The sequence below is a fragment of the Protopterus annectens genome, chromosome 2.part0, assembly GCF_019279795.1.
Source record: "Protopterus annectens isolate FY-2018-M chromosome 2.part0, PAN1.0, whole genome shotgun sequence".
NCBI classification, from domain to species: Eukaryota; Metazoa; Chordata; order Ceratodontiformes; family Protopteridae; genus Protopterus; species Protopterus annectens.
The window spans coordinates 1,329,199,745-1,329,222,244 of record NC_056728.1 but is presented as its reverse complement, the minus strand read 5'-3'; positions in this window follow the sequence as shown (position 1 = coordinate 1,329,222,244).

Sequence of the window (22,500 nt, the reverse complement as noted above, 5' to 3'; positions counted from 1 at the left end):
TAATGTGCCAATGATTACTTGCTTTTCACATATATCCTGCCCAGTGTACCAAAGACAGTCATTTATTATGTTCAATGCTAATATTTGATTGTGGTTGAAAGTAAAAATATTTTGGTAAACTTGTTGCTCTATGATACACTGCAACCACCATTCCCAGACACTCAGATATCTAATTATGATTAAGACATGACCATAGTAATGTGCTGCAAATTTGCTTTACACACACACACAGTTGCACCGGTAAATTATTACATCTTGCTTCAAACTCATGCACATTAGCTTGGCAAAGTCAGAATAATGACTTTTTAACTTGATAAAATGACAGTATGGTCAATATCTTTTATCCACACAACCACACAGACAGACCCCAATACCCAGTAAGTATGGCTACTTTAAATAATTAAAATAAACTTTAATACAAATAAAATAAACAAAGACAGAAAATCTCAACATAGAAACATTGTGGTATATTGATGTGCGAAGAGAGATGTAGGGATGTTTTAGGGGATACCTCAAAATATTGTTACAAGAACAATAAATCCCTGAAATAGATGTGTTATAAGCCGATTAATAGTGCTTGGAGACTATCACATAAGGTAGCTACACATCCTTGGGGAACATGTAGCATGTGTCACTATATTAGCACTTGTGATATTTTTGTGCCTCCAGATACATGTAAGGTTTATGAAGTGAAATGGTTTGCTACTTGTAAAAGTCAAGACTTGGTATATTTATCAATCTGCAGTGTATGTCAGAGTTTTTATGTAGGTTTACACTAACAGAAGATTAAGGTAGCATATATGTGAACATGTATATAGTATCAACAAACATGATATGAAGAATGCTCTGTTTAAACATATTTCTGTGAAAGGCAATCATCATGTTTTTAAATTTTAAGTGCCTGAGTTATTTGCTGCATCTGCTAGGGGTGGGGATATTAAAACAGGCAGAGTGCATTGAAACAAGGTGTAGAAAAACAGAGTACTGTGGGGAAGGGGCTGAATGAATATCTCCCTTAAAGGCCTTTATTAACATCTTGTAGTCTAAGGTGTTGAATTTGAGTTGTGCTATTTAAATTGTATTTTGCTCTGTTAGTTTTGATCTGAGGAATTAACTAGTTAGGTCGTAAAAGCACTAATCTCTGTTGAGAGTTTCTGTCTTTATTTTATTTGTATTAAACTTTATTTTAATTATTGAAAGGCAGTGGTGACTGGTTATGCTTTTATTTTAATTAGTGTTTTCTCTGATATCCAATCTTGTCTACTGTTTGGATTTACTTGGAATTATGGCTACTGTGTTGATTGTGTAACCTCAAATACATGACTGAGATAAAATTAAAAAAAATTAAAAAAGCCTATTACACCCTAATAATAATGTGTTTCAACTGTGTTCCATGTACATGCTCAGTAGACAAAGCATTTTATATAGTTTTCTTCATTTTTTCTCTCTTTTTATTTATTCTGTAGTTACTTGCTTTATCATTTGCAGGATCACAAGACAGTCAAAGCTGATCCTGTTACTTGATCCCAGAACCACAGCAGCAAGACAACCTATTCAGTCTTAGGGGACACTTCTATTTCTGCTTGCAAAGTAACTGCAAGCAAAGACAAGATGAATAACGATTTTGTGTAACTGTTCTGCCTTGTCAGCCACATGCTTCATTAAGAAACACAGTTTGTGCTTGTTGGTGCTTTATTTTTTTCTAAAAACTTGGGTCCCTGGAAAAGGGCAGGGGCTCTGAGCAATGTCCCCCTTTCCTGGCAAATGCTGACCCTATAACCATCCCAGTCAGCCATGAAAGATTTCCAAAATGTTTTAATTTCCAGGTAGGTGGTACAAGTGATTACATGAGACAAAGCTGTAAAGATGTCTTGTAATTTGAACTTTGTGTTAAGCAAGTCATAAACTTTTACCATTTTCAGTAGTCACAAGAAATAGCTACTTCTGTTTGCTGGAAGTTGAGCATTCATAAATATTATAAAGTGTCACATTCTACTAGCACATACATAGAGTACTGCTCTCTCATCTGTCACACACTTAATCACCCACCCATGGTAGAATAATTAATAAAATAAATGCATCACAAATAGACCCCTGTGTAGTAAGATGGATACCAAATTGGATAAACACAAACCTACACAGTGAGGGTAGAAGGGTCAGTTTCAGAAGACATGAAAATGGTCAGTGAAGTCCCACAGGGCTCAGTGCTGTGACAGCTGGTTTTTGGTATTTAATTATCTAACTTTCAGACTAAAAACCAAAACCTATGGCCAAAAAAGTTTGTGGATGACTGTAAACCAGGAGTCACTGTCAAATCCCCTTCTGACACAGAAGCCTTCCAAGCAGGAACTTACACTTATAAATGCCTAATGTATTGAAAAGCAGCTTAAATTAAAAATTTTGTCACATTCGACAAACACACCAATCCCTAGCACATAACATTGACACTACAATGCTTCCAATTAAAAATGCAGTCTGAGACTTTGAATTTTGGTTGATAATTCCATCTCCTTAAGCACCGTGTAACAATGGATGTCAATAAATCCATCTTGTTACAGCTGACTGGCAAGGGAATATAACCCAGATCTAAAGATGTTATCGTCCCCTTGTATTCAGCACTGACCAGACCAGTTATACAATACAACACCTACTTTGGGATGTGCCTCACCAGACATAAACAGTTGGGAAGACCCAGGACCTTACTAAAAAAGAGGATCACAGACTTAAAATCCCTAAGCTACCAGAAAAGAATACAATCACTGTTCTCTTTTTCTGTCTCTTATAGGCTCCTTACAGGACACCTATGCCTTGTCTTCTGAACAGTCATGGCACCTGTAGTCCAGGGATCTCTTGTACCATCACAAGACAAACAGTTCTATAAATATCAGAACAAGGGATCTAAACTTGCTTTAGTAGATCAATAAAACAAGGCCGAGAAACAGATTTGTTACTCAGTGCCTTCCTCATCTCTGGAATAGACTCCCCCACAGCAAATGTAGTGTGATACACTGTCTTCCTGCAAATAGGACCTTGATAATTGGATATGTATTAATAAATTCACCCCAGGCTTGACTAGTCTGACCTACTTGAGAAGGGAGGCACAGTCTGGGTGGGAACTGACAAGACATAATAATCAAAAGACTCAGTATCCTTTAACTTCCTATGATTTCTATGATACAAAGAAAAAATGAATTTATTAAGAGAATATTTCTTTCAAAGAAAGTTTGGGCAATGTTTTCAACCTATAAAAGAAAAATATTATTGTCATTTTTATATTAAGTAACAGATGAACAAATGTAATAGTTCAAGTCTGAAGGCAGCCTTCCATGACCTTCTGAGCATAAGCAAATATCTGTCAGGTAGACTATCACTGGAACGTAATACTAAGACTAGAGTCAAAGCTGTAATTGTTTTTCTTGCTACCACCAGTGTCACAACATGGCTTCAGAAAGAAGAGTGACTGACAACATTGCATTTTGTATTTGTCACAGTGATTGGCTGATATATCTCACGATATGGTAGGGCTTTGAACTGAATAAAGATGGCGCTGTTTCTTATAAATGCATTTCACCTAAGTGCAATCAACAGAGTTGAAACTCACAGTATAGAAGAAATCAAAATGAAAGCCATTCTAAATGATTTTCATGATTTATCAACAAAACACTTGCATCAAAACTCACAGAAACATTGAAAACAGTATATCTCATAATTACTATTAAAATAAATTTGGAAAACAACACAACATAACCTATTTATGTTCAATAGAGTTATTTTTTCCTGAACCTTCCATGGGGGGGCTCTCACCTCCACACTCCCTTTGCTTTTATATACTAATTCTATAGTTTTACAACTGTTGGATGGTCAGAACAGTTAAATGTTATGGGTAGTATTCATAGTCCCAGGATTCACAGCTTTGTTCCAGTTATCCACAAAGAGACCCACTGTGTCCATATGCAAACACAGTCAGCAAGGAATATCTGCTCTAAATAAAGACATGTGAAGGTGTTTTGAAAAACACCCCTACTTATGGCAAAAGTGTAAAGTTCCTGAAGGTAAATGTTAAGCATGTGCGAAGGAGTATGTAAAAGCCATAGATTTCATATGACTTTGTATATACTTGGATGAACTAGGCTACACACAGTCACACTTGGAAAACTTGGGGCAAGTGGTGGACTGCATAGTTCTTATTATTAATATTTAAAAAAAATAAAGGGATTTATTATGCTTTGTATAGGGGTATTCTTATTTGAACACCCTGATGTTTTCATTTAAGAGTGGAGAACTGCCAACAGAGTAGAGAACTGTCATTGTCATCCCCTTATACAAAGGTGGTGCCATTACTTACCATGGAAAGTATCCCCATTAGCTTGAAAAATCTGATCTGTAAAGCCATGTAGCATATTATCATCAATCTCATAAACAAGGGCATAGGCAATCTCCAAGCACTTCACCCCACCCAGTTTGGATTCTTCAAGGGCAGATATTGCCTGCTTAAACTGGTTGACTCCTTTGAGACTGTCACCAATGCCCTGGATGAGGGAAAGTTAGTACATACAGCTTACCTTGACTTGGCCAAAGCCTTTGACAATCCCCCACTCGGGCATCATCGAAAAGCTAACACAACTTGGCATAAATCCATATCTCATCATGTGGGTGGCCAACTGGCTCACTGACAGGACCCCCAAGGTCAAAATAGGTGCCTCCATCTCTGACACCAGACCTGTCTCTAGTGGTGTTCCCCAGGGATCTGTCCTGGGACCCCTACTGTTTGGCATCTACTTCTTAAAGTTCCGGGCAAAGACAAAAGGTCTGTGGTTGACCAAGTCTGTGGACAACTGTACGTTGGGTGCTGTCATTGACTCCCCAGATGATGTTAACATACTACAAGAGGGTCTCACAGGAACAAATGACTGGTGCTAAAGTCATGGCTTTAAGTTAAATGCAAAAAATATATTATCATACCATTCGGCAAAAACACGGCCCCTACTGATTATCACATCAAGGGCAAACACCTAAGCATACAACATGTGGTGAGAGACCTGGGTACACAGGTTGACAACAATCTTACATTCGACTATTATGTAGCGGCAGTGGTCAGGAAAGCTTTTACTTGGTTCATCTCATAAGTAAAAGGAGTGCATACAGAAAAAAAGAAGCTAACTACCAATTACTAAATACAATACCCTATTTGGTATGTACCTCTCCAAACACCTGCACCAACTGGAAAGGCCACAGAAATACGTCACAATGAGAATCCATGGCCTTCAACCCTGTCCTATGCGTTCAAGCTCGAATCACTATCACTCTACTTGGTATTGTACAGATTGCTGAGCAGGTGATCTGTGTCTCACCTACAAGGTGATATCGGACCCTGCCCTACTAGAGATGCTCCATATCTGTAAGTCTAACTCCTCATGCATTACCCACTCGAAAGGCCTAAATCTAATATGCAACATCAAAACTGGCTGGAGAGACAGGTTTGTCTCCCAGAGGCTTCCTCATCTCTGGAATAGACTTCCCATGCAAGTCAGAGTACCTCACTGACCCTCTTCAAGCGCAACCTTGATGAGTGGATGGGACAGCACAAATTTGCCCCAGGGGGTTCCACCTGTATCCCTCACTGACAGGGGCAACAGGTGTTGACTGAGCTTTCTTATTTGGGGATAAACTCTTGGCTAGGCTTGTAAGGGCTCCAGGGTCATTAGCCTAGTAACCTCCTATGATCCTATGGAAATGGGTCAGTAGGAAAAACTGAAAAAAGGGAGACACAACAAAGAGAGAATGAGAGACATAGTAGGAACACAGCTAGATGGTTGTGATGAAGGAGGTGGGAGAGAAAGGGTATTATGTTTTTGTTGGAAGACAGACCCCATTTGTTTTCAATTTTTTTTATATAAGATGGTAGTGTGCATGAGAAGTGTGTAAGATAGTGTAGGAGAGAGGATAAGGGAAGGAAGGGGGTCATAAGGAGTGGCGCCCAACAACAGTTCCCAGTCCACAATGCAGGGGCCTGTGGTGGATCAGTGGTCATATACAGACTGGGTCAGCGAGTCCTCTATCTGCTGAAGAGAAGCCTTGATAGGCTGAAGCCATTCTGTCCATGACCTGCTCCACCACATCCTCAACCTAGACTAGAAGGCCCCGGCTGATTGGGCCTTCCTACAGATCTGGTACTACCACCTTGACCCTGTGAGAAAATGTTCCTGGATGAGCAGAAGGTGAACTTTCCCTAATTTGGTAGGTATATGACTGGGCTGCTCCTGACAAATTTAATTCTATAAAGAATGAACAGAAATTGAAGAGAAATAAAATAAACAAAGGACAAAGGCATGAGTAATTAAAATAGGAAAAAAGAAAAAAAGGCCGGAAGGGCAAAGAGAAAATACACACAATAAATTTACATATAATGCCACACAATGATGAATTTCTTACTATAAAACAGTTTTATTTTTGTAAATCTTTATTGACATAAAACAGAATGCACAGGAAATGCTATTGTATATTTTGGAAGAACGAGTGTATTACTATCAAGTCTTGGTGAGGGTTACATTTTTCACTCTACTACAGTAACATAAATGATAATACATGTCATATTTGGGCCTCATATGCTTTTTGTTTGCAATATTGTACTGAAACTACCCTTTATAAATACTTGTGCTTATACAACTAATAAAATCAGTTATTGATTGATTGACATTTGATTACTGGGAATGTCCAACAGGGTAGAAGACCATTTGCAGCAGAGGCCCAGAAAGAAAAGCTGCAAATTATTACAACACATTTTAAGAACAATAATCATATAATATTCAAAAAATAAAAAACATCTGCAGTTTAAATAATTATAACTAATTAGACATAATTTAAAAACATTTGTTGTTAAGAATTGATACAAGGTATATGACAATCATTTAATATTTAGAGAAATTTTAGACAGTATTTAAAGAAATTAAAGGTAAGTTAATCTAATACAAACAGGAACTGCAATATGAAGTGAGGGGAAAAACAGGCTTATGGTACAGTCAGGGAAGAAAATTAGATAGCAGTAAGGAAGTAAGTGAAAAAATGAGAGTAAGGAGGTATAAGAGATGAAAAGGTACTTGTTCACATTTAGGGATATAGTTTATCCTGGTTGTGAGGAAGATTAGAGACTCATTTTAGCTAGGAAGTCTTGAAAGATGGGAGGGAGGGTATAGAACTGATGGATGCAAGTAAGGAGTTCCAGGCTTTAGCAACTTTGTGCGAGAACTGACAATGCCCGTCAGATTTTCTAGGTCTGTAGACAGAAAGGATCTCTTGGTCACTGGATCCCAATGACCAACTGGGAACATAGTTGTGTGGAATGTTTTTAGTGTTGGACAGGCAGATGGATGCTGGATAATTTCATAGGTGGTATTTGGTAGGCATCTGTGCATATGTTAGTTGATGTGACACTTCTATCCAATTTAGGATTTTCAGTGCCATAAAGTAGTTGGTTCTGAAAGTGCTATGTGCTGCAACTTTAGCAGCTTTGTTATAGCATTGTTCAAGTTTTAATTTTTGTGAAGCCCGGTGGTTAGTAAGGATGGCAGTACCATAAAGAAGAGTTGGGAGGAAAAAGGTAGTGGGAAGTGTAGTTTTAGCTGCATTGCTGAGAAAGTGTTTGGCTCTGTCAAACATCCCTAGTTTTGATGGCTTTTTTCTTATGCAATTTTTTTATATGCAGGTCAAATGCTAGATTATCATCTACTATCACCCCTAATAGTTTGCTATGAGAAGTGACTTCAGTGTTTGTATTATCAAGGAAAAGGACTTTAATTTTTTTTTTTCATGAGAAAGGGATTTTGGGGAAAAATAGGGATTGGGGAAAAAATAGTAGTTTGGTCTTTTTTGGGTTGAGCATGAGTTGCAAGTTATGAATCCATGTTTCAGTGGCTGTTAAAGCTTCCTGATGAATTTTTTGGAGGTGTACTATGTTGTCAGTTATGCAAATGAGAGTGGCATCATCTGAGTATTGTATTAGGGTGGCTTGTTGCATGGAAGTATAGTGGGTGTTAGTGAAAATGTTAAAGAGGAGGGGACCAAGGACAGAGCCTTGTAGTACACCGGTGGTGACTTGGAGGTTCACCTTCCTTTATAAATACTTTCAATTATATAGAATAATGAAATCAGTTAAACACCATATACTGCATGTTTGACATGTATTTTAGAATTGGTTGTAGTAACTATAATTATCCACTGTCTACCTCAAACACATGCCTAGAACTTATCTAGGTATGACTCACTCAGAAGGTAGATTATGATCTTGGTCTCCTTTTCTAACCAGTTTGGAAAGCTACCTTGTTCCTTTACAGGTGCTGCCATCTCTCATAGTGGCATTACCAGAATGAAGAAAATATGAGGAAGGATGTTCACAAGTTTGGAACCAGTGCCTCTGGGGTGTGACATCACCCTGACCTAACCCAGTTAACCAGCAGGGGCATTACATCAGGTACTGTTATTATTGGCAAGTTTGGTTTTACCAGAAATGCTTTGTCACTCAAATGTTTTTAAGGAATACATTCACATTTCATTTACATGGCCGATAAAAGTCATTAATGAAGTCATTAGTTTTTTTTTATCCTACTTACAGTTGCTGTGTTGCTGTGCATTGCCTTTGCTACCTTTCTGGAATGTTACACCTGAATGCCATTTATACATACAGTATGTCTTGCAGTATAGCAGGGATTATACTTCACAGCTGGGTAAAACTCACATGCCTTTGACTCAGTTTTACCTTTTTAAATATGGTTATCTTTGAGCATAACTGTGGCTTTCTGTGCATACCTGTGGCATACTGGGGACTGCTGAAGGCTGCTGCAGACTCTGTTGCTTTTCCCAGTGCCTTCACGTGGACCCGAGGCTGTGTTCATGAGTAACCAAGATCTAATTATGTACATAAGTAGCCGTACACATTCATGTGTTGCTTCTCTTCATAGAGATATACATAAAAGGGCCTAATCTGCATTCAGAATGGGTAAATAACCCCAAACATACATGAATAAGTTTAACACCGCCAAATTATCTTGTGATTACTTGAGTTAGATGGCAATTGACTTAGGAAACCATAGACTTTTTAAAGTAAGAAAAAACAATAGAAATATTTAAATTAATATGAGAGAGTTCAAGATGGTATAAGATTACTGAGTTCACTTCAAGAAATGTGTTTAACCCATATGATGGGCATAGCACAGTGGTTTTAGTGAACACAGTAAAGCTGCCAGTGAATGAAAAACCATTACCGCATCAGTGGAAACTATTAGTGATCACTGAAGAAATCATTTACTTTGATGTCATTACATGGCAGTAATGCAACAAGTTAAGCTGGGAAGTACGGAAACGGGAAGGATGTTTTGTTGGCAAAGCACACTTGTGTCTTTACTTGGAGATTTCTGAGTCTCACTGATGCATGGTAAATGGCAGTAGTAAGAAATAAGTGGTAGGGGTCAAGGGAAGGGTCAATCTGTTAACAAACTGCTTGCCGTGCAATTGTGAATGTATTTATGATGGTGCAAACATTACTTCAGCACAACTTTACTTGGCTGGACTGAGACTCTGCATGCATATATAATTATGCAGTTTGTGTCATCTAACTATTTTTCTGATGATGGCTGGCATGCTTTCATTGTTGTGTTTGATGGTTATATAAAAAGTCTTTTGTGTATGACTGTGGTACATTTTTTATGTGAAGTAATGATATAGAACAAGAGAGCAAGATAGAGGAAGGGCAACTTCAGCCTTGAGGAAATGGTATCCTCATGGCAGCCATTAGGACTTGTGACAAACATCTGTTTGGTAAAGGGGGACCCCATACAAGCTGAGTGAGCAAAAGCCTGGAATACACTGTGCTGGACATAAATGCAGGTGGTGGAAGAAACCACACATTAACAGAGTGTAAGAAGAGGGACAATCATATGGTAGGATGTGCTAGAGCTAAGAAGAGGCAGAATGCAATTGCTTATACCAGTATTTGGGGGGACTCCAACACTTATCCCTTTAAATTCAGATGAGGAATAGCTATTCTCCATTTTTGGGGATGACTATGGTACAGAAGATGATGGCAATGGAATAATCAGAGGTGGTGTGGACGCTGTCTATTATTAAACTCCTGCAGCAGCAAAACACGTCTGTTCAGGAAGGGTGGTTTAAAAACAGTAACAGATATTTATATAGAGAATTGAATGCTGACAAGTCATGATTACATTAAAGACATGATAATTACTATTAACAGGTGAACCTTCCAAATCTGTACATAATAACAATGAAGAAAGTGTGCATGGTATGTGTCCCCCCCCCATACCTCCTTACTAAGCATACTGTAGTGTATGCTATTTTTTATTGATAATTTTTTTCAAATCATTTTTTACAGGATCACCAATGGAAACAAACACTTCAACTATGCCAGTAAATTTGGAGATATCAGCAGCAGAATGGCTGTTGAACATGGTGATGATGATGATGATGATGATAACATAGCTATATGAGGCAGCCCGAGGAAAGTGCCATGCAATTCCCAAGTTTAATGTCCGTATCTCACACCTCACAACATGTTAACTCTACAGGAAGTGACAGTGCATCACAAAGTCAAGCACATGCTGACATTATACTACAGCTTGTACAAGGAGGAATCCCCTGTACCTCTACTCCAGTGTCTCCAGAACCACAGGAACACCTTCTGCATGATGAAAGACATTCAGAGGTAACAGTGTTAACAGTGACATCTTTACGAAGGGGTGCCAGGACCAGGAATTTGTCACTGCTACCCCAAGAAACATGTAAAGCGTTGACTACTCAGCAGCAAATGTATCATGACATTGTTATGGCTGAAAGCACTGTCACAGAGAGTCGGGTTGAAATGGTCAGAGTACTCCAGGGCATACGTGAAAATTTCCAGCTCTACATGGAAAAGGCAGTGTAGGGATAATGCCATGATCACACTGATGTGTGGTATGGTTGCACAGCAAGCATCCATAGCCACCTCCATTAATACTCTAGTTAGGACTTGCTAGACTCAAGTAGGAGTCAGTTTTGGAAGGGGGGAAGATGATGGGGTATTGCCCAGACATGCTGGGTCAGATCACATGAGACTACAAGTGCTTCTCAAGAAAGTACTCTAATTGGTAGGGGAAGATGAAGCACAACAGATTTCATGCAGGCCACTTTAGTGGTCATCTACACCTAGCAGGACCTCTCATTCGAGGTCCCGGTCCCAGTCCAGCAGCACTGTCAGATCAATTTCTGCAGGATCACCTGCATCAAGCAGGTCATGACATGAGATCAACTCATCATCCACCTCTCATGACAGAACCTCTTCAAAATCACTTGCCCCATCACCTAGCCTGTCTTTAGGAGATGTGTATGACATATTTGATCTTGACCTACTGTGATACAAGTATGACATTTCTGATATTTACAGTTTGCACAAAACAAGTACATGTCAATGTATAACTCAAAGGGATATGCTATTGCATAAAGTGAACAAAAAATGGAACTGTGGAAAGAAAGCCCTATATCATAACATAAGACTGCAGTCATTAACACTATTACTGCTCTATACATTACCATTTTTACATCTGGCAGTTACCTGCAACTTACAAGTAGGAATTCACAAGTATTCAAAGAAACACTAATAAGAGAATTAAAGATGAAAATGAGTATCCTGCCTTGTAAACAAGCACTAGTGCCACTTTACCTTCATCACCACACAAATGGTATTTTTGTGTTTGATGTTACAAATTTATGTGCATGACAAAATAAAATAATCTGGTATGCAGTACCTCAACAGACAATATACTTTAAACTGAAAAAAAAACATTGCATAGTATGAAAAACAACATATCAGTTCATTCATTTGCAAGTTATGAACTCATGTTCAATTCTGAAGTAACACTTTTTACTAACTGTACCACTTCAGGACATTCAGTGCATGCATACCTAGGTACACTACCTTAGCAGACTTTATTGTGCAAAAGAATTACAAATGTGATTAGTAATTATATGACTTCTTATGACATCACTGAACAGGAGTCAGTGAGCACTCAGACATGACTTTTATAAGCAATAATATAATTACGTGTTTTGAAGTAAAAAAATTATTAAAATATGCAAAGGAATATCAGATGAACATTGTCAGTAGACAATGCAACATACAGCATGGCCCACAGATACCACTGCATGCATCAATTATGTGATTTTTTTTTTACAAGAAATGAAACACTAATCTGAATGTTATGGTCCACAGTTCTGGATTTAACACCGCCTTTTTACCTGTGTGGCCATATACCATGTATAAGCCTGCCACATGTGGTCCATTTGTACTGGTGGTCTCCATTATTTATAGGAGATTTGGAAATGGGAGCTGCAGTGACAGCATGGGTCTCTTCACCATCATATCAGTTCATGTTCATATTGTGCAGAATGTAATATGATGCAGTAACCATCTTGCATGCTATAGCTGGGTCATACTGAAGGGCACACCTAGACTCATCCAGGTACCTCAAGTGACTCTTTGAGAGGCAGAGACCCTCTCAATGACCGTACAGGTCTGGGACAGGATTGCATTAAAGTTCTCTTCAGTAGCGCCACTTGCATTTCTCAGTGATGGATATCCGGCATTACTTGAAAAAAAAAAAATAAATAGATAAATAAAATAAATAAAAGGGAGAGAAAGGAGGGAGACAAAATAAAGAAAAAGTGGTATATTATTCAGCAATATATTTTACCATGAATAACTACTTAAATAAAATAAAAAAAAAAGAAACAAAAATATTTTCCACTTACCAACAAAATGAAAATTAGGCATCCTACTATGCAGGAAGGGGTGATAGAGTGAGTTAGTGTGCCAGATATGGGAATCATGTGCACTACCAGGATACTGGACAGAGAGGTTTGTGACACCTCCCCATGTATAACAAACTATCTGACAATGAATGGACTGGCAACCCTTCCTATTATGGTACCACTTCCCTAAGGACCTGATGGGGCTCTAATTGCAGCATGAGTGCAATATGTTGTTCCAAGCACCTGTGGGAAATGCATCACCCCATAAAAGGCACTCTTAGTCTGGACTCAATTCTAAGATGACACCGGGAAAGAGATGCACTGATTAACATGTACTAACAGTACAGCCAGGAACTGCTGAAGTATCCTCAAAGCAGAAGTCTGTAAGATACCCAACATGTCCCCAGTCTGTCTCTGTGTCAGTTATAGTGAGGGCTATACTTACCTTAGTATCCATAGGGATTGGAGGTCCACGCATCTCAGCAGTACCCCTGTGGGGGTCATACTTGCTCACTAAAACCTTTATGCCTCATTAATATTGCCTCATTAATATGACACATTAATGTCCACTCTGAACCTATCAAGCATCTCCTGATTATTAAACTTATAGTTAGTCATCCTCTGCCTATATCTACATCTTCTTGGCTAGGAAGCACTGTTGGGTACAAGCAATTTTGGCTTGGCAAAGACAAGCAGCTTACACTGGGAAATAGCTAGGCCAGCAGCAAGTTACAGCATCATCGTGGATTGAAAAGTAGATATAGGCATTACTCCACTTTTTTATAATAAATCTACAGATGGCATGAAAAAAATGTGAAAATGTAACTATGAATTGCAAGTAGGAGAGAGAATGCTTCATTAGCATATGCTGAATTACATCATTTCTCATTTACATCTCATTATGACTTAATTTGCTTATGCTTACATGCGGTCATTGCTGGTTAATGTAAGTGGCCTCTATGAATTGTGTCTAACCTGCAGATAGACTTAACACCTTTGTGGTATGACTATGAATACCACCCTATGTATTTTACAATAACACAGCTCATTTTTGATAAAATCAGTTATAATACACTTCACAACTGAGGCTCTTCAATAAAACTATGATTATTTTTCTATGTCATTCCATATTCTTTGATATAACTGATGTTGATATGGTTACTGGAAACCCATTTCATACTTTTCATGAACACAGTTTGCTCTCTGTGATAAGAGTGTCACTATCATCACTCTTCTTCATGATTTTCTTTATTTTGGTCTTTTATTATTTCTATCACTTCCATCTGTGGGCAAGGTTAGGTAAAATATTTTGTTTCTGAATTTGTACTTAAAAAGTCAACTGGCTGGTGTAATGGGTACCACAAGCTTCTTGAAGTCACCTTAGAGTGTAATTCCTTGGCACTCACAAAACACTTTAAATTAGTTGTTGTTAAAAGAAGGACCGATATCAGTCCTTATTACCTCTAATATTCCATAAGTAGTAGATACCATGGGCTGTTGCTATCATATGTAGGAATATGGAAAACATTGATTCCACCATTAGAAATCTTGGGTAGTCATCAATAACAACTAACAACTACTCCTTACTATATATATATATATATATATATATATATATATATATATATATATATATATATATATGTATATACACACACACACACACACACACACACACACACACACACACACACACACACACACACACACACACACACACACACACGCCACTAGAAATCAAAACAGAAAGCAGACCATATAGCACTTGAACATAAAGCATTTGTAGTTGAATGTAAAATACAATATACTTTTATATGGGTAGGACTGAGAAAATATCAACATTTTAGTTATTAGTTTAAAGACAACTAGTATTCTATATGATGTAATTATATACTTAAGAGTGCATGGGGCAAAATGATTACATTCCACTGCTGGGAAAAATACATTTTTAAGCGCTTCCCTAGTGTGAAATCCAATTGTAACAGTGCTTAGGGGTACTGAAAAATATTTAAGGAAACCCTAAGCACTGTTATGATCAGGTCTCATAGTAGTGACTTACAGCACACAGTGCCAGCCGGTAAAGAACAACAGCAAAAGTAAAAAAGCTTTTAAAAGGTGTTAGAATTTTACTCTGCCATACTTGTAAGCCAAAAGTGTGGCAGAATGAAATGTCTAACAGCTTTTAACAGCTTTTTTGCCTTCTGCTAGATCACTTCATTTCTTCCTACTGTACCTCTCAACTGCCGCTGATTTTGCAGAACATCCCTGATTTTGCATCATATTTTTGCCCTGTCCCTCATAAAATGTTTGATTTTCTAGTAGATCACTGAGGATTATGGTTAGTCAATAATGCCATACATTACAGTTTCATACTTCATAGTGTTCAGAAAATGTGTGTGTTGACACAAAACCTATTGTTCTATTAACATTTTAGGTTAATTAGAGCAATATTAACAAAAAAGTTCCTTATTTTTATATAATTGCACCCATTAGTCTTGGATTTTCCCAGAATTTTTAAGTGAAGAAGTTGAGAGGTATGTTGTTGTTTATTTGATAGTACTCATTAAGTGCTTTACTGGCTTTCAAAGCTGGTAAAACACTTGGCACTATTATAGTTTTTTTTTCTGTAATTGGAAGTACATGGAAAACATGAAACCCTCTGTACTAAAATGAGTTATGCTTGGCTTTCTTAATGTTGTTGTTGTTTGTCTTTCGGCTTTTCCCGGTTAGGGGCCGCTTGGGTCTCTTAATAATCCTCTATTATGTGCTTTCGACATGAATGCCAAGATTCACGTCTTGAGTTTTACTGTCGCTGTGAATTTCTTGACACCCATGTCTTGAGCGCATAATGAGCTGGTTATGATGAGACCAGTTCATGACCCACTGCGTACAAGCCGTTACCAAGAACTGCCAAGTTTTGTGCATTGTTATATTGTTTCTAGCAACATAATAAGCTGTGTGCAATTATCATGTGATTTACTGTTTCAGATGTATAGTATAGTCAGTTTCTGTTGGTATTAGAAAGTACAGTTGTGTACACTTACCATAAATGTAGATGTTCAAGTGTACTCACTGTTGCAGTCATTACATTTGGGTTATCTGCTTGCAGTAGCCCTCAGTCGGCCTGAGTAACAAAGTCTTGGGTCCTGCATCAGTTGCTATCCCTTCTTCCATGACGTCAGGTCATCAGGGGTATAAAACATACAGCCGATGCCATTACATCAGTTTTTCTTGCCCCAGATGTTAGGTGCCCCCCTTAATGGGAAGCAATTAAATCTATAAATACCAGAATATACTTCCAACAAAAAAGCAAATACACCAAAAAGCTTTTTGAGCATAGTAAGTGAGAGTAGAGGTATAGCCAAAAGAAGAAAGGGGGCTGGAGGGAGGGTAACTAGGACTGTAACAGTGAATATACTCAAACATCTACATTTATGGTAAGTGTACACAACTGTACTATGTTCTTCGTGTTTCACTGTTGCAGTCATTACATTTGGGTAGATTCCCAAAGCTAAGGTTGGGAGGAGGAATTTAAATAGAATTAGGACCAGCTATAAGGCCCTGCAAGACTGTAGTGGCAAAACCAGCTCTGGATTTAGAGAAAACTGGCAAATGATAATGCTTGATGAAAATATGTACAGAACTCCAGGTAGCAGCTTCTGGGATGTCCATAATAGGGATGCCCCTGAGAAAGGCTGTAGAGGTAGATGCAGCCCTGGTTGAATGGGGTCTGATGCCCTGTGGGATAGGTTTTCTATGGTGCTTATAGCAGAAATGAATGCAGTGGCCTATCCATTTTGAAATGGTTTGTTTTGAAATAGCTTTCCCCTCTGTCCCTGCAGCAAATGCCACCAGCAGTTGTTCATATTTCCTTTGAGGTTTAGTCCTGTCCAAGTATAATCTAAGTTGTCTGTGCACATCTAAAGAGTGCAGTATCCATTCCCCTTTGTTCTGTGGGTTAGGAAAGAAGGTAGGCAAATGAATAGACTGATTAAGAGCCACACTGGATACCAACTTGGGCATGAAGGAGGGATTGGTTCTGAGGGACACCCTGTCCACATGAAAGATGATGAAAGGCTCAACTGCCATGAGGGCCTGTAATTCAGATACCCTTCTAGTTGAAGTGATTGCTAAAGGGAGAGCTGTTTTCCAGGAAAGAAATTTTAAATCTGCAGTAGCAGCTGGCTTGAAAGGAGGAAGAGTGAGTTTCTCCAAGACAAAGTTAAGGTCCCAGGCTGGAGTTGGAGTTCTCCTCAGTGGCCTTAAATTTTTGGCCCCTCTGAGGAACTGCTTGAGCAGTGGGTGAGAGAAGAAGGGAGACTTTGTGCTATAATGAACTGAAATGGCTCAGGCATGAATTTTGATGGAGGAAAAGGACAAGCCCTTATGAAGCATCTCAGTCAACTATTGTTGAATCTGAGGTTAATTGGGCACTGATGGGTTCATTCCTTGAGACTGGTTCCAGGCACAAAATCTTTTCCATTTTGCAGCATAAGATTTTCTAGTACTAGGCCTCCTTGCCTCTAACATGATATCCATCACTGGCTGACTGAGGGATGGCAAAGGAGAGATTAGGTAATTAGCCAGGCTGCTAGGTTCAGGGTCTGCAGCTGAGGGTGCAGAATCTGGTTCTCCTGCTGGGACAACAGGGAAGGAGTCTGAGGCAGGTGCCATGGGGCCAAGCGTGACACACTGAGCAAGAGGGTGTTGGCGTGGCCAGTCTGGTGCAATTAAAATCGATCTTGGCTTGTCCTGTTTGATCTTTAGTAGTACCTTGGAGAGCAGAGGCAGAGGAGGAAAGGCATAAACTGATAGGTTTTCCAGCTGAAGGACAGAGCATCCACTTTCCAAGCTAGATTGTGGGGAATCCTTCTGCAAAATTTGTCCAGTTGATGGTTCTGGGGGGAGGCAAACAGGTCTATATCTGGGCTCTCCCATTTGCTTGTCAACATGTTGAAATCCTTGGTTTAAGTTTCCACTCGTGTGGGTCCAGGAGGTTTCTGCTTAGTCTGTATGCCAGTGTATTAAGTTTTCCTGGCAGGAATTGAGCTGTAGAGTCACTTGGTAGCTCAAGGCTGTGTTCCACAATGCCATGGCTAGTCTGCAGAGGGGGTAAGAATGTGTACCCCCCCTGCTTGTTTATGTACCACATGACAGTGGTGTTGTCCGTCTTTACCATTAGTTGTCCTGGAAGAATGTGGTCCTTGAAGGCTGTCAGAGCATTCTGTACAGCTAACATTTCCTTTTGATTTATGTGCAGGTAAATTTGACTTGGGTTCCATTTGGCCTGAATGCACTTCCCTGCCAGGTGAGCCCCCCATGCATAGTCTGATGCATCTGTTGTTAAGATTTAGGCGGTAGGGGGTAATGTGAATGGTAGTCCCCTGTTTTGGTGGCAGACCTCTGCCCACCAAAGGAACTCTAGGTGTAGGCAAGGTATGATAGGAATCCTTGCTTCTAGATCCTGTGAATGTTGACACCATAGGCTTTTGAGATACCATTGTAGTTTCCTCATATGCAGCCTTGCATACGGAATTAGAAGAATGCAGGAGGCCATGAACCCCAAGGCTTGCAGTATTTGCCTTGCAGATAGCTGGGTTTTTGTGGCCACTTGTTTGAAGTAGGTTGTCAAATGAATCCATTTCTCTGGCATGAGGAAAGCCATCTGGGAAGTTGTATTCAAGCTTGCTCCCAGGAATATAATTTGTTGACAGTGTACCAGGTGTGATTTCTTTTTGTTTATGGCGAACCCCAGACAAGTCAGTACCCTTTGAACTAGGCCAGATGATTCAAAGAATGTCCTGGCTTTTTGCCTGAATTAGACAATCGTCCAGGTATGGGTATATTTGAATATTTCTTTGCCTGCAAAATGCAATGACTGGAGCTAGGCACTTTGTGAATACCCTGGGCACAGTAGATAAGCCAAAGGGCAGTGCAGAGAACTGATAGTGAATGTAACCTGCTTTGAAGCATAGGTATCTTCTTTAAGACTCCTTGATAGGGATGTGCAGGTATGCTTCTTTTAAGTCTAGTGTTGCCAAACATGCATCTTTGCCTAGCATAGGAAGCAGCTGGTGAAGAGTCAGCATTTTGAATTTTGGGATCACCAGAAAGGTGTTTAGAGTAGAAAGGTCCAGAATAGGATGCCATGTGTTGCCTTTTCTGGGTACCAGGAAAAGTCTCGAATAGAAACCTTGTCCCTTTTCCTCTTCTGGTACCAACTGAATAGCCCCAATGTTTAAGAGAGAGAGTACTTGATTTTTGGGCCTCTGTCCACTGATTTGGGGGGTAGATCTGGCCACCCGCTTGGTGTTGGTAATGTGTTGAAGTGAAATCTATATCCTTGGGACACTATATTTAAAACCCATTTGTCCTGGATAATGAGTTCCCAGTTTTTGGCCTGCATTCAGTTGGGAAGTGCTTGGAAGTTTTAAAAGCAAATCATTGAGACAGTTTTCCATAGCAGGGAGTCTTACTACTCCCAGATTTGGGTGCGGAAACCCCCCCCCCGCTACTTAGTCTTGTGTGTCCCTTGGGACTGAAACCTGGGGTTTCTGCTGTGTCTAGGTTTGGCTTGAGAAGACCTGGAAGGGGCTGGAAAGGACCATTTTTTAGAGGGCCAGTGCCTAATAAATCTAGGAGGCTGAACTTGTAAGAAATCTTTAACAGTTTGCATAGATTTTCCTTTATCTTCCATCTTTTTAAGAACTTCCTCAGCCTTGTTGCCAAACAGGCAGTCCTGATTTAAGGGAGCATCCAACAATTTAGCTTTAACATGATCAGGCAAAGATTTCTCCTTAAGCCAAGCATGCCTTCTGAGCACAGACCCAGTAACAGCAGCCCTGCAAGAGGCCTCTAATTAATCAAATCCACATAGCAAAGTATGTTTTCCAACCTGTTCAGCAGAATGCATTAAATCCTGTAATTCTTTATTTTCAGCACAGTCAGGAATCAACATCATTTTCTGTTTAAGCAATCCAATAACATGTTGTTGATACTTTAACATATGAAACTGGCAGTTTAAAGCCCTAATGGCCAAGGTTGCAAAAGTGTAAACCTTCTTACCCCATCTATCCAGTGCCCTGGAGTCTCTATCAGAGGGGATAGGATTTTTAGCAGTAGAAGCCTTAATGCCCTTGGGTCCCTGTGAAATAGTCTCTGGATCCACAATAGGATTTTTAAAAAGGAACTTGTGTGAATCAGGAACCCTGTAATATCTGTCAGGTTTTCTGGGAGCAGGAGGCAAAGAATCAGGGGCCAAACTAGATTCTGAAAAGGCATCATCAACAATGTCTAGTACAGGAGGTATAAGGCCTATGCTGAGGTAATAGTAAGAAATCCCTAAGCCTCTTTTTTTGAATCAGAAAAACCCTGGCTTTCCCAGTGGAAATGCTCACTTAGAGTATGTAAGGTCTCACCAAAAGAAAAATCCTCTGGAGGGGAAGCAGAGGGAATAAAGTTCTCTGCATCAGAATCCTCATAAGTAGATATGGGCAAATCCAGATCATCAGAAGAATCAGAAAAATCAGAATCCTGGTCAGAAGATTCATAAACAACTTCAGTCCTAGGTCTCTTAGAAGGGGGAGGTTGGCTTTCCCTGATTAGAGTTATAAGATCTTCAGCCATTCTTCTCATTTGTTTTTTAGGCATAGAGGCCTGAGCATGCGGCCTGGGCGTCAGTTTCTTAGGCATGGTTCGAGATTTTGGCCTAAATGAAGAAGGAGGCATCGGTTTAATATGCAAGTCCATAGGCATGAATACACCCTCAGAAGCTGGTGCCTGCACAGTGGCTCTGGACCCATCCAGGGTAGAGACATCCGCAGGTTCCACAGTTGAAGCATTGTGCGGCACACCAGACTCCGAATGGGTCTCAGTAGAGGCCTGCGAGTCAGAAATAGTGGGTATCATGGGCTGCGAAAGTGCTCACTAAGTACCGTCGAACTGGCGACTGGCTTAGGAGAAGCGTCGTTGGCAGCTTTGGACCTCAGTGGCCTGTCTCTGTCTTTATCTTTGCATTTTTTCAGAATCCCAGTAGTTGGATGGCTAACCAATGACATTTCTGGATAATTAAACTGAGAATCAAAATATTTAGAGGTGAAAATATACCGACAATGGATAGTGCGCTGATTAAATAAAGCACAAAACCGACAGCAAGGTATGTCGTGGTCAGGACCTAGGCAAGAATACAGTATGAATGAAAATTTTTGTGAGGTATTTGCTTTCCACAAGTAATGCACTTTTTAACTTTTACTGACATTGGAAAGGAGCAAGTGAAATACTTAGCTTTAGTTGAAGACTTCAGCTCTGAAACTCAAAAACAAAAATTTCAGGAGTCGGCTGACCGGCACTTGCAAACTGCTTCTGCTTTGAGCACCGCACGGCAAGAAAGACTGATGTCATGGTGTCGGCTGCATATTTTATACCCCTGACAACCTGATGTCATGGAAGAAGGGACAGCAACCAACACAGAACCCAAGACTTTGTTAATCAGGCCGACTGAGGGCTACTGCAAGCAGATAGTCCAAATATAATGACTGCAACAGTGAAACACGAAGAACATCTTCCTTGAGTGTAAAAGTAGTTATTTTTAATTGTCGATCATATTCCTGTCTGACCTTCCCACAGTGGGACAGCTGGATCACCTCATCACATGTATTTACCATCCATAAACACATGACTGTATCTTTTGCTAAACAGGAGACATGCCTTCATATATTAAGTGATGATCAGAAACTAGGCCTAGCAATTTCAATTCATTTCTTTTGGTTTGTAAATTCATTGCTTTTCTATGGGCATTTCAAGAAAGGCTGCTACCTTAATAAATAATTAAACCTGACTAGTTTTCACATAAATGATGATGATCTCCATTTTCTATACTTAATTAAAAATAGCTTGAGTTTAATTACTCAGTTTGGATGTTTATTTCTGTTGCAGTTATATATATATTATAGCATGAACCACCTTTTGCTGCTACCTGTATGTGATCAATGTAGATTTCTGACCCTGGTGTTGTCAGCATTACTTTGATATAGATCATACCGGGTTTGACCGGGAAAGTCCAACTAGGCTCCACAGAGCCTATTTTCAGAGGAGGCCCCAGGAGAAATGCTCCAGAAAAAAAAAAAAAAAAAAAAAAAATATATATATATATATATATATATATATATATATATATATATATATATATATATACATGTGCGTGTATATTTATTTATTTACAGTTTGTTTACCGGGATAGTCCATTGGGCTGAGGAAAGCCCATTTTCAATGGAGCCCGGGGAGAAAAGCTCCATAGAAACAGCATACAATGAAAACAATGCATTCACATTTTGTAATACAGGTGAAGAATGAAGGTATTACATAGGATACAAATTACAGTTTGCAGTGGAATTCAGATAAAAATATGAAAATCATTAGTGACTATTCACAAATAGATTGGCTAACACATTGGAATATAACAGTGGTGGCGAAGAGCCTCACACGGTATCTTAGCAAGATTATAGTAACAAAAAGTTGTTTATAAGTAACTAAGTGAAAAGAAAGGTGGGTAAGAAGCAGTGTAGCTCAGCTTGAAGAATGAGGAGAGAGAGTGAGGGAATATGGGAAGCAGGGAATAACGTAGAGCTGAGTCATGTGGAGTGAGAGCAGGAACATTCCCAGAGGGATGTGAGATGGGAATGAAGCAAGGTCTTAAAGGTAGAGTGG